Source organism: Heterocephalus glaber, unplaced genomic scaffold, assembly GCF_053883595.1.
Source record: "Heterocephalus glaber isolate CG9 unplaced genomic scaffold, H.glaber_assembly_v1.0 deba00000943, whole genome shotgun sequence".
NCBI classification, from domain to species: Eukaryota; Metazoa; Chordata; class Mammalia; order Rodentia; family Bathyergidae; genus Heterocephalus; species Heterocephalus glaber.
In genome coordinates this window covers 11,244,597-11,261,282 of record NW_028258175.1, presented here as the reverse complement: position 1 = coordinate 11,261,282, position 16,686 = coordinate 11,244,597, and the positions used below count along the sequence as shown (strand labels likewise).

At 42.8% G+C, this 16,686-nt stretch overlaps 1 long non-coding RNA gene across 1 annotated transcript; it reads left to right on the top strand.

Annotated features, from left to right (window-relative positions):
- Nucleotides 1–590: 590 nt before the first annotated feature.
- Nucleotides 591–16,160, top strand: LOC110344211 (uncharacterized). Its single transcript, XR_002386641.2, has 3 exons — nucleotides 591–748; nucleotides 15,367–15,458; nucleotides 16,093–16,160. It is a non-coding gene; the product is annotated as an uncharacterized LOC110344211 (long non-coding RNA).
- The last annotated feature ends 526 nt before the right edge of the window (nucleotides 16,161–16,686 follow it).

The window sequence follows — 16,686 nt, the reverse complement described above, 5'->3', positions numbered from 1 at the left end:
GTACCGTAGACTGGATAGCTTATAAACGACAGAAGTTAATTTCTCACAGTTCTCTGCAGCCTAGGAAGTTGAATATTAAGGCGCTGGCAGATTTGGTATCTTGTGAGGGTCCCTTTCCTGGTTTACAGACAGCTGGCTCCTCACTGTAACCTCATGTGGCAGAAAAAGCAAGGGAGTTCTCTGGTGCCTCTTTTGTAAGGACACTCACTAATCTCACTCATGGAAGCTGCGCTGTCATGTCTGATCACCTCCTAAAGGTCCCACTTCCTAATACCATCTCTTTGGGGATTAGGATTTTAATAGATAAATTTTGGAGAGACATAGAAATTCAAACTGTAGTAGATATTGTAGCAATATGAAGAGAGCAAATATACTTCTCTCCCAAAAGGAGAAGAACACAGCAGTTAGCGAGACCAAGGGAATATTCACACTGGAAACACTGTCTGCCACACACTCCCGTCAACGTGCCTTCTGGGTGCCTGGCTTCATTTCTGCAAAGCTATGTGAGCATCATTCCCTGTAGGGAGGCTGGCTGATCCTTCCTTGAAGCAAGTGCAGTGGATTCGATCTTGATTCTCTTGTTACCTGCAGAGCATGTGGACCAAGCAGACAGAGGCATGGGCCACCCACTCTCAGAGATGTGGGAAAATGAATCGGAATAACAAGAGAAAATGATTCCAAACAGAAGAGGAAAGTGACGATGTGATGAAAAGGAAAAGAGATTGGGATTTGATGGAGAGTCACAAAGGTAAGTCTTGAGTCCTGGCCCCATGTGTCCCTTAAGAATGCCCACCTGAGAAGACACACCAATCAAGGCTCTGTTGGAATAAAACAATCTGTATCCAAACTGGGTTAAGCAGACAGGACGAATTGACTTTTGACTGAGAGGTCCAAGTTCCCTCTTCACATCAGCCTGGATTTAAAAAAATGTAAATGATGTGACTTAGATATAAATCTAATCCCTTCCTCCTCTGTGGTTTAGAATTTTCTCTGTGTTGCTTCATCCTGGTGGGCCACAGTAGCGTCAGGCTTAGTTTCCCAGTATAGCAATTTAAATGGAAGAAAACTATTTCTTTCCCAATATTTCAACCAATAACCTCTAGTCTGGAGCTTGGGTCCAGTATGGATTGCATGACTGGATTTTACCAAGACCCAGCAACTATGGGGTGAGTTTACCCTTGGCCCTTCTGGTGTAAGTGGGTGGCAGTTAGAAGTCAGTCTTTTTTCTACCCTCAACCATCTGAGAATGGGAAACTCTGGTTCTTCAAAGGAAAAAAATAAATATATCTCTAAATCTAAAGAGTAAGGTACTAGTTATGCCAAACAAAACTAGTATCTACACAAAACACAACAATAATAATTTCTGGCATTACTCTAATCCCTAACACTACATTGGAGTTCACATATTTCACTTCATTCTCACAGTAGCCCAATAAAATAAACATTGGTATATAGATGAGGAAATTAAGGCTAAGTGAAATGAGGTTTGTTTTTTTTTTAAGGTTGCTTGGATTTAAGTTGGAATCCATCTGACTCCAGAGTGTATTCCTTCTGCCAGACCATGCCTTCTCTCTTGCTAGTGACCTGCAGCTTCTACCTTTCTGTGCTTCAGTATCCTAGCTCAGTGGTTCCGGCACCTGCCTCAGTATCCTCTTTAGTAAAATGGAGACCTTCCTTGCTGTGTTATTTTGAGTGTTGAGTGGTATACATTTAATAAATGTAAGCGGTTGCAATTGATCATTACTGGGCTCTTGGGAATGCTCCTGGGAGTCTAGTCAGGGGAGCCCATCTGATAAAGCTCCCTCTGTCTCCCTCATCCCCAGAATTTCAGAGAGAAGCAGGGGAGGGTTCTTTCAGGTTCTTTCAGGCAGATTCCAGGTCTTCTTGTCCTATGTAGAGCTTCCAGTGTTAAGAATTCTCTGGAAACAGTCAGCTCGTGGGATTCTTGGAAGTCCATCTGCACGTGCTAAATGGCTCCTCGTCCACCTTGGAGATGGGGCATACCAAGCGGATACCAAGAGGCTGGAAGGGTTGAGAGGCCTCCAGTTGTCCAGAGAGGTACTGGACTTTGACTCTATGACAAATGCTTCTCCTCCTCATCCTTCTTCTCCTCCTCTTCTTCCTCCTCCTCCTCCTCCTGCTCCTTCTCTTCTTTGCCCACCAAGAAGGCAGCTGGCTGTGCTGGAGATTGGCATATTCTCTTTGCACCTGCCAAGCTGAAGCAGCATATTGATAATGACTTGCAAATGTGAAATAGATAGGAACCATTTTGCACTTCAGTGGAATAACAGGTGTTATTTCTCTGCTGGAGGTAGAGGATGGAGCTGGCACTTCTCTTCCATTGGGATGTAAGGGAGATAAAGGAAGTCTCCACTTACCTGGGCTATTGGTGAGTTCTGGGCTCTTGTAATGCACCTGCTGTTTGCCTAGCATTTTATTATGGCATCTCATATAATCTGCACACACTCTCCTTGGAAAGAATTGGTTATCTGTAAGTGTATTCATGAGCTTTTTGTTATCATAACAACATACTCCAGAGGCAGGGTGCTTATGAAGAAAAGGAGATTTATTTAGCTCACAGTTTTGGAGGTTCAAAGGCATGATCCCACATTAGTTCAGTATTGGTGGGAACCTTACGGTGGATGGCAGATGGCAGATAGCAATGGCAGGAATGTGTGTAGGAGCAAGCAAATGATAGCATCTTGAACCATGAGCAGAGAGGCTTGCTCCTTTTATAACATTCTCTCCCAAGAGCTTAAGGGGTCTCATGAGAGCTACCTTCCAAGGGCACACCCTCCATGACCTCAGGACCTCCCAGTTAGCCCCACCTCCCAAAGGTTCTACCACTTCCCAACAGGACTACCCCGCAGAGGAAGCCTCAACTCATAATGCACCCTTGGGAGACACCCAAGCCATATTCAAACCATACCATTAAGGTTATAGACGAAGAACGTGATGTGTCACAGAGAGAAGAGTACAAGAGTGGGGACCTCAATGGAGAAACATCTGGTGCTGAGGACTAGACTAGTGTTCCACCTGTCCATCCAAGCTTAGGGGAGGCATTCTGAAGGGAGTGACATGGGGCTTTCTCACAGCACAAGTTCTGGAGCTAGACCAGGGATTGGCAGACTTTTCCCGTGAAGGTTCGCATAGAAATAGTTTAGGCTTTGCAGGACACATGGTCTTTGTTCCAACTACTCACCTTGCTTTTGTACAGGCAAGTAGCTCTCAACATGGACAATAAGTAAACTAACAGGCATGGCGGGGTTCCAATAAAACTTTAGAAAATCAGCCGGCACAAAATACTAAATCACCTGAGTTTGACCCCTGTCTGTTCCAGTTACCAGATGTGTGACCTTATTTAATTCTCCTGGGCCTCAGTTTTCCCATCTGTAAAGTGGGAATCCTAATACCTACTGATACCTAACCTAAGTGTGCCATCTCATGACTTGTTGCAAGAACTGATGAGTTGATGCCTAAAGAGATCTCTTGTGCCAGTCTGTGGTGGAGAATGAGGGTCAGTGCCAATTAGCACTATTATTGTTCGCATCTTCATCATCTTCTGCAACATGCTCCAAAGGACTTGGAACTGTAGGTGAGGATCTTAGTACCCACTCCTCAGGGTTGCAGTGAGAATGAAAGGAGAAAGGGGGATACAAACTCTTGCACACAGTATGTGCTCAGTGAGCTGGCAGGTGACCCCCTTTGTTTTTATCAGTGCTGCTCTCCTGGTATAAGAGAAAGAAGACCCAGCCACATGCCCTCCAGATGCCCATGTCTTAACTGGGAAAGACAGAGCTGTAGGAAAGGTTAAGGGAAGCTTCAGTCACCAAGCAGAAATTCAGGGCTCCATAGAAGAGAGTCCCATAATCCAACCCAGGGGAATCCTCCCTATAGAAATCCTCCCTATAGTGGGGTTGGATGGAGGCTACAGCAATCATTTCCTATGGAGTTGGTCACCACTAGCTGCATCTGTGATCACAATGAAGGAGAAACTCTGCTGCCTGAGGAGGAAGTGTCCTTACTTGCTCTTTGCTGTAAATCTCCTGGTGTTCCTGCCGATGACATACAGCCTGCATGATTCAAGGAGTTAGCTAATGTCAACATAGGTTAGAAATACTGTGTGCACTCCATGTTTATGGCTTACTATTAGCCAGCCTCCTCGGATGTGATGGGAGAAGGCAGATGGGGAGTGGATTTGGTGTTCTCTGCTACTGTGAGCCGCCAAGATGCCTGCACATGAGTCTAAACCACAATGGAGGAGAAAGACACCAGGCAGAGGCTAAGATAGGGCTCCAAGTCAGAGATGGGAGTTCAAGTCCTGCTTTAGCCGCTGGATCTCTGGGTGACCTTGGGCAGTGTCTTCACCTGGAAGACAGGGATCCCAATAGGATTCAGGAATAGAGTACATGGAAGTCTCTAGCAAGGTCCCTGCTGCATAGGAAGCTGTTCTGCTGGGGACGATTGGTGAACATAAGAACTTGGGGTAGGATGGACCTGGATTTGAATTCCACTCAAGCTTGGCCATGTGACTACCCAATTGCACTTCATATCCCATCTGTAGGGTGGGTACAATAATTAAGCATACAAGAAATGTCTAAAGCATTTAGTTCAAATGCTGGCACACTGCAGGTGAGAGTAAATGAGACTTGTTATTTATTATTTCTATTGTTATGGCCCCAGATGTGGATGGCAGTTGTGGGTGACCGAGAAAGAGGGAAGTACCTGCCTGAAGTCTGGCTGACCAGAGAGAGGAAGCAGGAGGATGGAACTGTGTCCACACCCTGGCTTCTAGCCCAGTCTTTGAGTCTGACCATGTGGCTTTAATTTGACCCTTAGCTTCTGGAACCTCATTCCCAGGAGAACTTGGGCAGATATGCCAGGGAACACCCTAGCAGGCACCTGCTAGGGCTCAGGCCTCTAGGCTTGCTCTCAAGCAAGAGAAAATGTAGCATTGGGGTTTATTTTTGATATCACATGGGTCTCCCTGAGACTCAGTTTCTTCCTTTGTTTAAAGATTAATAGTGTCAGTGTCTACGTGGTGAAGACTTCTCTTCTTTTGTTTTGTTTTGTTTTGTTTGAGACAGGGTCTTGCTCTATAACTCAGGCTGACTTTGAACTCACTATGTAGCCCATCTGGCCTGGAACTCATGGCAATCCTCCTGCCTCAGCCTCCCGAGTGCTGGGATTACAGGCACGCACCACCATGCTCGGCTTGGTAAAGGCTTCTTATAGCACTTCCCAAGTGCCAGGCAGTGTTGCAAATGCTTTCACATGATGAATCATTGGATTCTTAAAACTGCCCTCGTGGCAGGAAATATTATAACCTTCACATATTGGTTTCTTGAAGCTATTAGACAAAATTGGAGGCTTAGAATAACAAAAATATATTTAAGGTATTGGCAGGCCATGCTCCCCCCAGGCGCTCCAGGTGAGAATTCTTCCTGTGCCTTCTCTGCATCTGGTAGCTGCTGGTATCTCTTAGCTCATGGCTGCCTCATTGTATCTCTGCTTTCACGTTCACATTGCCTCCTCCTTGTCTGTCTGTGCCTATGTCAGATGTCCTTCTGTTTCCTTTGGAAGAACACTGATGCTGGGCGTTAGGGCCCATCCAGACAATCTGAGAAGATCTTAAGAAGATTAAGAAGATTCTTAATCACATCTGCCAAAACATTGCTATATAAGGCAACCTTCAGAGGTTCTAGGGATGAGATCCTACTATCTTTGGAAGCCACTGTTCAGCCCACTTTGTCTTACAGGTCACATGGAGAGCAGGTGGCAGAGTGATGTAGTGCAGGTCACCTTTGCCCTTAATCCCTGTGTTGCGCTGCTTCTTCATGGCTGCCACTCATGGGTGGTGTATTAGTCGGCCTTTTGCCACTGTGACAAAACACCCACAATAAGCAGTCTAAAATGAGGAAAGGTTTTTTCTGGCTCATGGTTTCAGAGGTTTCAGTTCATGGTTGGCTGGTTCCAAGAAAGAAACATCACAAGAGAAAGGTGTTATGTGAGAATGCTTCTCACCTCATGCCAGACAGGAAGCAGAAAGAAAGGAACCCATACAGAAAGTGGCCAGGAACAAGACATAGCCCCGAAAATTATGCTCCCATGACCTCCGCCCTTCAACTTGGTGTCACCTCCTAATAGCCCACTTAGGAACTCATCAATGGCTTAATGCCTTCATGATGTGATTACTTCCCAAAATCCATGAGCTGACTTTTGGGGGGCATTTTAGATCCAAACTATAACAGATAGACTGAAGGATTTAATAGAGCACAGGTGCAGGGAGGGTGGGGAGAGCAGCACTGGGGAGAGCTGTGGGATGAACTCAAAGATGACTGGGGTACAGTTACCTGCTAATAAAGAAACAGTGCTTTTGAGGCTTTGCCAGGCTATCCCAATGGTCCAGTCCAAACCACATCTAAGTGATGTGCACTACTGTCAAAACTAAAGAATTTTTGTTCCTCAGAGAGCCCCAAACCAAGTCATTAGACGAAACTCACCCCTTCTCCTGTCTCCTTGCCCTGTGGTGTCCTGCTCACTCTGGGCACCTTTGACTAAGAGGAAATGACTTCATTTAGTAAGTGGTAATCCATGCAAATGAGCCCGGTGCCTTGGTACAGGAAGTCCCTCTTTGTCCTGTTAATCTGCTCCAGTGTATGCTCTGTAGGCTCTGGACCCAGTGTCCTTAGCACGCAGCAATGGCCTTTGTGATGTGATTTGGTGGAAGTGTCTATGATGACTAAGAGCTCTCTGAAGTTACACATCAACCAAAGGCTTTGGGGTCCTTGGCTTCCGGACCAGATGTTTTCCTCCCGTTAATGCATAACATTTCATCAGAGGGATTTTCTTTTCCTGCTCCCTCCTGAGTGCTATTGTTACAGTCTCCCTGGGAGTATGATGTACTCCAGACTGCAGGGCAGCAAATTGGAGCCTTGGGGCAGGCATTTGGCATTGTCTGGATCTAATAGCGACTTAGGCCCCAGTGCCTCCTAGAGAATATGGGTGTGAGTGGACAGAACAAGGTGTCACTGTGCTCCCTAATGAAGTGAGCAACACAGCTGACCTAGTATAAAAAGGCCTGGTTTGGCCCCCTTGAACACCTGCCTGCCTAATGAGGATGTGGGACACTGGATTGTGATTATATGGCAACATGTTTCTACACAAGTATATGTTGCCCTCACCGGTAAATAGGAATGTGTTTCCTCTTAGGTATTTCCCATGGGGAATGGATGGGAAGATTTCATCAGCAGAATTCACTGTGTTGGACATTATTACATGTTTCTTTAAGTCCATCATAAACTCTTTTGAACTCACACACCCAGTGCATCATGGGACACACCCACAGCTATCTTGGGCAAACAGGAGAGCAACTGATGGTACTGGTTAAAATAGAAAGCAAGCACTTGTCATGTGCCACCTGCTCTGTTAGGAATATTCAAAGACCCCTTGTTGGACTAAGAAGGTCACCAACAAATAGGCAATCAGAAAAAGTTAATGGTGGTCTATGAATGGGTACAGAGCCTATCAAGAGGGAGGCAGCAGAGCCAGGTGGTAGAAAGTCAGACAGATGCAGGTGCAAATCCTAACTCTACCTCTTCTTAGATATATGGTGTTATGGCTTATATCTAGATGTCCCTCCAAAGCCTCATGAGTTCATACAGGGGGATTTTTGGAAGTGCCTGGATCTAGGGTGTGTAATATGGATTAAGGATGTGTGATAACTAAATTGGTCCACTGATTGGTTTCGCATAGCTCTGGGTGTGGATATTGGGAAGGCCCATCTTGGGTGGTGCCAACCAATAGGCTTGTAGCCTGTGTGGAATAAAAGGACAGAGAAGGCTCCCTGTTTGGCTGCTTTCTCCCTGCCACACCAGGAATTATTTCTCCACTGCCATGCTGCCCTGCCTTGGAGCCAGCTGACTATGGATTGGAACCTCTACAAACTGTGAGCCAAAAAAAAGATTTCCTCCTTTAACTCTTGGGTGCCAGGGTTTTTGTCCCAGCAATGAAAAAATAACTCAAATGTTTGATCTAGAGTAAGATTGATTTCTCAAAATCAGTTTGCTCACCTGTGAAATGGAAATAATGACTGTTCCTTCCTCATAGCCCTCTGTGAAGTTAATGTGAATTTGTGATTATAAATTTTTTTCTTCTAATTTCATTTTCTTTTTTTAATAAAGTAAATTTTATTGTGCACTTTAAACCATGGCAAGAAGTACACTGACAGTTTGTGTCAAGAAGAACCTACATGAGTTCCTCCTTCTATGGGCACCTGAGAAAGCCACAGGGAAGGCTGTGGTTCTTGGTGCTGCTTGGAATTCACAGAAGGAGTGTCTCTTCCCCATGGTATTAAGGGTGGAACCCAGGGCCTCATGTGTTCTAGTCAAGTGCTCAGCCACTGAGCAATACCCCCATCCCCAGAGGAGGTGCTTTAATCTAGGTGACCACCCTGGAAGCTGCTCCCCTGCCTGCTCACGATGGTGTGTCCCTGCGTATGTAAGGACATCTTGCTCTAGAGTTCAGTAAGAATCCAACATGCCAGAAGCAATGGGAATGGTGAGTGTCAGCTAGCAAAAAGAGTTCCCTGTCTTCTCTTCCACATCTAAACCCTAGACTTACACTTGGATGATGAGGTCAGGAACTCAGCGTGGTAGCTGGGTTCCTGAAGGCGCCTCACATATCACAGTGAGATGAAAGACAACATGGTCTAGGTTTAGGCACAAGCCATGGGTTTACACCTCACACTGAGGTGGGTTTGAATCCCAGCCCAGCCACCCACCACCTGGTGAACTTCTGCAAACCATTCTGCTTCTTTGATTACCCACCTCTTACTGAGAGAATATCAGAGAAGGTGCTTATCTAAAGTCACAGCCAACAAATTGGTTTAATTTAACTCCAGGACTGTCTGACTCCAGAGCCCAGACTCTTCTTCCTACAGAAGGCTGTCTATCCCTGATGCTCCATTAAAACTATTTTTTTTAAATGCAAGCTGTGTTATTAGGTGTAGTGTAGTTAGGTGTCAGGAGATGACAGCCATTGGAAAGATAGCTTGTTATCCACAGTCATCAAGGTCTTACAATGTCAAAGCATCATAAAATACAGAACATTTTAAAAAACTAAACTAATGTAACTATTGTTGGTGGGCTTTCTGAGCCACATAGCTGCTCTTATACCCAGAGGATATCTTTATGAGTCTGAATAATTTACACCTATTTGTAATGTAACCAAATAAGTATGAAGTACAAAGATGGCTTCAACTGCCAAATAATCATCCTCAAAAATAATTACAAGTACAAAATAAACGCACATGCAAAAAACTTCAACAGCTTTTCTACAGGTCAGTAGAAATCAATAATAAAATAAAAATTAAACCACACAATAAAAATATAAATTACCTAAATATAAGCTACTAAAACATATTTATGCTGTTATGTGAAATTATAATTTTTTGTTGAAGAATACAAGAAATTAATAAGTGAAAACCATGTTTTCAAAATTATATTCCTGGCAATTTATGTAAATTAAATAAATACTATGCAACATGTAGTAAAATATTAACAGATTTTTTTTATTACCTCATGAGATTCTAAAATTCATTCCAAAGAATTTATACTTGAAAATATTTGGAGATTTTTTTTCAGGAAAAAGGCAAACAATAAAAAATAAAAGAAGAAATCTGTCAATGAAAGTTTATCTATCTGACATAAACATAAAAGTAAGTTTTTTTAAGGGTGGCATTTTAATCAGTGAGTAGGTTGAATCATGCATTAAAGGGTATAGGATAAATGAATTAACCTTACATAAAAATAAAGTTAGATTCCTACCTTGTACTTTATATATTATAATAAATATTGTGTTTAAATATTTATGTAAAAGTAAACAAATTCACCTTTCTGTTAGACTATGTGCGTGTAATTTCTGTTCTCCTTGGAGAAAGGAAGGCCTTTACAAGTTTGAAATCAGAGTCAGAAACCACCAAGGAAAATATGAGTGGATTTTATTCCACAAAATTTAAAATCTGTACAGCAAAAAAACAAGCCTAGAGGACAAAAGGTGCATTGAAATGAGTAGTTGTGGCATCTGTTTCTTTTACATTTAAAAATGGAAGCACATCAAATTATTCCAATGGAAAAAAATGAACGTGATATCTATGCACATTCACAAAAGAAAAATACAAATGTTTAATTAATATTTAAACTTAATATCGTTGAAAGAGATTGAAATAAGAGTAGTGCAATAAGTTTGTTTTCTGCTGGCAGATTGTCAAAAATTTAAAGATTGCTAATGCCAAGGACTGGGTGGAAGGAACTAGACAGTGTCACATATTGATTGCAAAACCAAACTCGCCCCTGTCTTTCTTTGTGGTGATATGCACAAAAAGCCTTTAAGAGACTCATATCCTTTGACCCAGCAATTCTGTATCAAGAAATATATATGAAAGGAAGAGTAAGCGCACTTGTCTTCAGAGGGAGTCTCCAAGCCTTTAAATTATTTTTTGAGATGAACAACAGAAAACAAGCTAAATTTTCCTGTGACAGGGAATTGATTATTTCTTGTACAACTGAATTTCATGCAGCTATTAAAAATTATGGTGTAAGTGATACACGCATTCAAAAGAAAGATCTCTATGATGTAGTTATAATCAGAAAAAGAATAATGCAAAATGCCATGCATAATATAATCCTATTCTATATAATCCCATTTTGGAAGAAAAATCTAAAATATTAGACACCAAATTGTTAATAACCATTACTTCTAAGTGGTGGGTTATATGTGACCTGTATTCCCTGCTATACACTTTTATCTATACTTCGAAATGATTGCAGATGACTTGTATATTTTTTATCATCAGAAAAATATCACAAATTTATAGGAAGCAATTTCGCAGCTCTTTTCCTCCTTAACATGCCATTGAAATAATTGGCAGTGGGGGAAGTGTATGGATGTTGAAGTTGGGTAAAATAAATCTCAATTTTCTGTCCTTAATTCTGCTGAAAATAAGGAGATAAATTCCTTTGCGGAACATTCACTGCTCTGACCTTCACTGTTAAGTGAAATTAGAAGGCCGCTTGAAAAGAGAATGTTTTCCTTCCAAGTTTCCTATAAATATTTAAAGTGGAAAATATGGATCATGTCAAATGTGGTTGAGAAAGCCAACACAGAAAGCTTAGCTTTTGTACAGACGTGAGCATGAAAAGGAGGGTCATGGAGGGGGCAGGCGGCCATCAGAAGGCTCACCTGACTTGGGCAGATCCATGGTTCTAATATTTTGGACAAATGACAGAGATTGCTAGACAGCTTGCACCTTATTATGTTCCACCATCAAAAGCCAAGCTGTGGGCCAATGAGGGTCTGTAGGATTTATTATGTCTGGAATGCAACCAGAAGGAGGACATCTCCACTGGCCATAGTGATGTTCTGGGGCCTATAAGAAGGTAATTCCTACTCACTAAGTGGCACTTGCTCCCCTCATCAAGCCAATCTGGGTGATCTTCAGTCAAGCAGACATATTATCAGATCCATGAAGCCACATGGACACAGAGATGTTGAAGAGCTACCCATCCACATCAACCAACCCAGTTGTGGGTGTAGATTAAACACTTACCTAACCATCCACCTCAGCTGGGTCTCTGGGGCCCTAGGTGGGACCATTTCCCCTATGGAGAGCTCAGATGCTGGAGTTTGGAAGCAGAACCAGAAAGAACAGCAACATTGAATCATACCATTTATCCATTCATTTATCCAGCATTTCCTAGGCATAGATGACAAGCCAAACATAAAGCTTCAGAGATGACTGAGAAATGATCCCTGTCTTCCAAGAGTGCACAATCTAGCAAAAGACATAAACATGTGAACCATTATAATAGTGTGTGCTCAGTAGGTAAATGAAATACAGGCGAAATGTCATAAACACAGGGAAAGAGGAAGGCAAATGTGTTTGGGGGTGAAGAGTAGTCAGAAATGCCTCCCTACTAGGAAGGGTTTTGATCTGGCCTTTCAACATGAATAAAGTTCGCTATGTTGAAAATTCAGCTGCAGAGCAGTGGCAAGGACATTCAGAGAATGAGAAGCGCATATAACAGTTTGAGATACTTCGACATCCATTGTGTATTTGCACACACCAGGAACCAAATGTGTATTTGTTGAATGAATGAAGGTGCAGTTGAATAAAGGACAGATGTGAATGGGGAAAGAAGTTACTGAAGTGAAAGCATAGGGTGCAATGGGAAGGGGGACTTAGAGATTTGAGGCCGGAAAAGAAGCTTAGAGTCAAGTTTTGAAGCAATTTGAATATTGTCTGAGTTGAATTGAACTTATACACTTGTTTCATAGCTTTGTCAATTCTCATTCCAAGCAAAATTATAGCTTTTTATGGTTTGGATATTAAATATCCCCCAAAAGCTCTAGGTTGAAGGCTTAGACCCCAGTACAGCAGTGTTCAAGGGTGGAGTCTTCTGGAGGTGACTGGATCATGTGGCTCTGACATGAACTGAGTCACTCATTGATGGATACATAAGTTAATGGGCTGTTGGTAGGTGGTGGAACTTTACAAGGTGGGGAAAAGGAAGTAGGTTACTGATGGGGCTGTGGCCTTGAAGAATATACTTTATTAGCTTTCTCTGTCTCTCTCTCTCTCTCTCTCTGCTCCTGGTTACCATGAGTCAAGCAACTTTGCTCCACCACATCCTCCCTACCATGCTATTCTGCTTCACCATGGCCTCAGAACAGCCCAGTGACAGAGGTCCAGAATCTCTGAAACAATGAACCAAAATAAACTTCTGTCCTTTTAAATTGTTTCTCTCAGGTGTTTTGTCACAATGACTAAAAGCTGACTAACACAAATAGAAAATCTTTAATGCTAAAGCAACTGCTGCTTTCAAGCTTTCTCTTTGTGCTCTAGACTACCAGGTCAGCTGACCAAAATCATCTTCTCCAGATTTTGAAATCATCTTGTCTGGGAGGCTCTGGAATTGGAGGTTCTATTAGTTAGGATGAGGGAGGTTATGCTGTGGTAAGAGCATCCCTGAATCTTAGTACTTAAAGTGACAAATTTCTCAAAGCTAAGTATGGTGGTGCATGCCTGTTATTCCAGTACTCTGGCAGGCTAAGGCAGGAGGATCACAACTTCAAGCCCAGCCTGGGCAACTTAGTGACTTAGCAAGACTGTGACTCAAAATAAGAAAGGGCTGAGAATGTAGTACAGTGCAGAGGCCCTGGGTTTAATTCTGGCACCCAATGAGAAAGACTGATTTCTTGCTCACATTACATGTCATTCTTGGACCACTGTCCTCATTAGTGGTTAGAGGTAGATGGAACCTTCACCAGCTAGGTGTGGGAAGACATGATAGATCAGTTGTGCACAAGCTCTTGAAGACTTCCCTCTGGACATGATGAAACACACACCCATGCACATAGCACCATTGTCCATAGCAAGGCATGTGCCTTATGAGGGCAGAGAAGGGCAATATTACCTTATACCCAGGAGGAGGAAATGGCACCAATGATCACCCAAGGAACAGAAAATGTTTCCTAATTATGGCTGTATTATTTTAGGGAAATCACTAAACTTTTCTTTCCGAGATTTCTTTTTTCCCCCCTTTTCAATAACAAGTATAAAACATAAAGAGTCCCCCCCCCTTCCCTCCCTCCTCTCCTCTCCTCTCCTCTCCTCTTCCCTCCCTCTAAATATAATAGTGGGGGCGGGACATCATTAGGCACAGAAAGGTCAAGCTCTTTCTTAGAGCACAAGCAGACATCCCAAAGAAACTAGGAGCGAGGGATGAGATTTAACCTCTGAGTCCATAAAAAATTTACAGAATTGCAAAGTGCCAAGCAGAAATATAAAAGAGTTCTCTGCACTCTGGGAAATTATTGAAGCCATAAAGATCCTGGCTCTTGCAGATGAGGCAGTTGGTGAGTAGGGCAGAGCCAATCAATAATGTCATACTTCTTGTCCAGATCAAAATACTCAAGGAAATGGCTGCAAAGTAAGAGGGGGGTAAGGTCTGTCTCCGTCCGTCTCTGCATTGTAAGGCCATAGCATAGCATAGCCTAAGAGTCTGGCCTGGAATTTTAAAAGCCAGGACAGCATTTAATCAAAATTTGGAGCCATTGTGAATTCTAAAGGATAATTACTCAGCACTCTGGGAGAGGACAGTCCTGGAGAAAAAACCTAATAGGGATTGTGCACGTTTAGCTGAAAGCTGGTGTCATAACTCCAAAGACTTCTCAGGCAAGACAGGGCCAGGGATAATTACCTTTTGGGGGACTGAGAAACGAGGCATCTGAAGGTGATGATCACAAAAGATTACGTGAGCCTTGCTCACTGTGGTGCCCCTGCTTTAGCACAGTGCCAGGCACATCCTTTCACCCATCCATCCACTCGCTCATCCATCTGATGAAGATTTATTAAACAAACACCCACTATATGACAGGCAGTTTTAAGAGAGCACTGCACGAATGAGGTCCCTGCTCTCATGGAGTTTATGCTGTAGTAGGGAAGACAGATAATAAAGAAGAAAATGAATTCGATTGTATCAGATAGTGGTAATTACTAAGGCAATAAAGTGGAGTGATGAGTGGGAGGCGAAGGATCCCCTAGGAGGCTCTGAGCCTTTCTGAGGGGAGACATTCAAACTGAGGCCAGGAAGGCAGAAGGATCCAGTGCTCCATCAGGAGTGCTGCAGGCAGAAAAAACAAGAAGAGCAAATCCGTGCCTGAGATGGGAGCAGATGTGGTATGTTGGAGGAACCGCAAGAAGGCCAGTGGCACGATGGGGGAGTGCGTGGTAGGAGCAGAGGGTAAGGGAGTTGTCAGGGACTAGAGATGTAGAGACTTACAGGCTCTGGTAAGGCACAGAGTCGGTGCTCCTGAGTGTTTGTTTAATGACTAACCAACTGGCTGAAGTGACTGGACGTGGTGATTTCCTTTACCCTGGATGTCACAGATATTTATGGCTGTGTTGAGATTAGAACTTGAGTTGCAGCCTTGGGGTATTATGTAGAATCACAGAACTCCCTGGGATATTGGGAATGGTAGGAATTAGTCTTTGGTGTGATAAACATATTTATGTTTTCTGACCCTTGTATTCTTACACCAGTTTCACACATGGTTGATCTTACTATATCTCTGTGCATTACTGTTATTATATTTTAAAAATATTTTTAATTGACAAGTAAAAATTATGTCTATTTATGATATTTACAAGGATGTTTTGATAATGTGTACATTGCAGAATGATGAATAAACTAAGCTATTTAATATATGCACTGCTGCACAGATTTATCATTTTGTGGTGAGAATTCTTGAAATGTCTCTTAACAATTTTCAAGTATATAATATATGTATTGTGATTAATTGTAGTCACAATGATGCGCTCTTTTTTAATGGATGAGGAAACTGGAGCTCAGGGTTTGAGTCACTGACCTAAGTGATCACCAACTGCTGTGGCTCAGGTAAGTGTCACCCAAAGGCCCATGTGCCAAAGGATTGGTCACCTGGTTGGTGCTGTCGGGAGGTGGGGGGATGTTGTAGCTTATATCTAGATGTTTCCCCAAAGTCTCAGGTGCTTGTAGGTGGGCCTTCTGTGAGGTGATGAATCATGATATGTGATATTGGATCATGGGTGTGTGGTACTGGATTAGTCCACCGATGGGTTTATAGCTGGGTGTGATGTTGGGCGTGCTGGGAAGACAGGGTTCACTATGGGTGAGACCTGGAACAGGATACATCCTTCCTGTTCCCTTCATCTTTCCATGCTTCCTGCTGGCCAGGCCATGAACAGTTTCTTCTCTGTGATGCCCCTCTGCTGGGCCATCCGACTCTGGACAGAAACCTCTACAGACTGTGAGCCAAAATAAACTTCTCCTCTTTTAACTGGTGGCTGTTGAGTATTTTGTCCCAGAAATAAGAAAGTAACTAAGACAGGCAACCTGCAGGAAGTAGGGCCTAGCGGGAGATCCTCAGGCCAATGCGGACGTGCCCTTGACAGGGATTGTAGGATCTCAGGCTCTGCTTCTTTCTCTTTTGCTTTCTGGCCATGAGGTGATCAGTTTGCTCTGAAACTCACTCCCTGATCTTGCATTCTAGAGTGCCCTGCCGGAGGACCAAAATAATGAGTCCAAATGGATCTGCCTGACCTTGAACTGGAGCCTCCAAAATTCTGAGCATAAATAAAATGTTTTTCTCTATAAGTTGCTTACGTCAGAGATTTCTTTATGGTGATGGAAAGCAGACTAATACATCACCAGAGAATGGTCAATGGATTGGTGATACCCTGATAAACAATACTCAGTTTGTTCAATACTGCATCCTCAGCTCTTAACGTAGCATTTGGTAGATAGCAACCTCTAATACATCTAGTTGAAAATAAATCTGTATTTTAACAGAAATGAAATTATATTATGCACCTTGCTTCTGAGTCTAGCTTTTCTCACGCTGAACATTTTTCATCATCAGTAAAAGTCTAAATTGTCATTTTTAATGATGACATTGTATAACATTTATAGAAACACCTCCATTTATTTTACCAGTCCTGCTCTTGTCTATTTGGGGTTTTCCCCATTTTTTCACTATTATAAACACTTCTACCAATAAAAGTCTTTGATCTGACACCTCTACACATCTATCTTATTATGTTCTTGGGATCAACACTCTCTAGTAGAAATGCTGGGGGGAAAAATA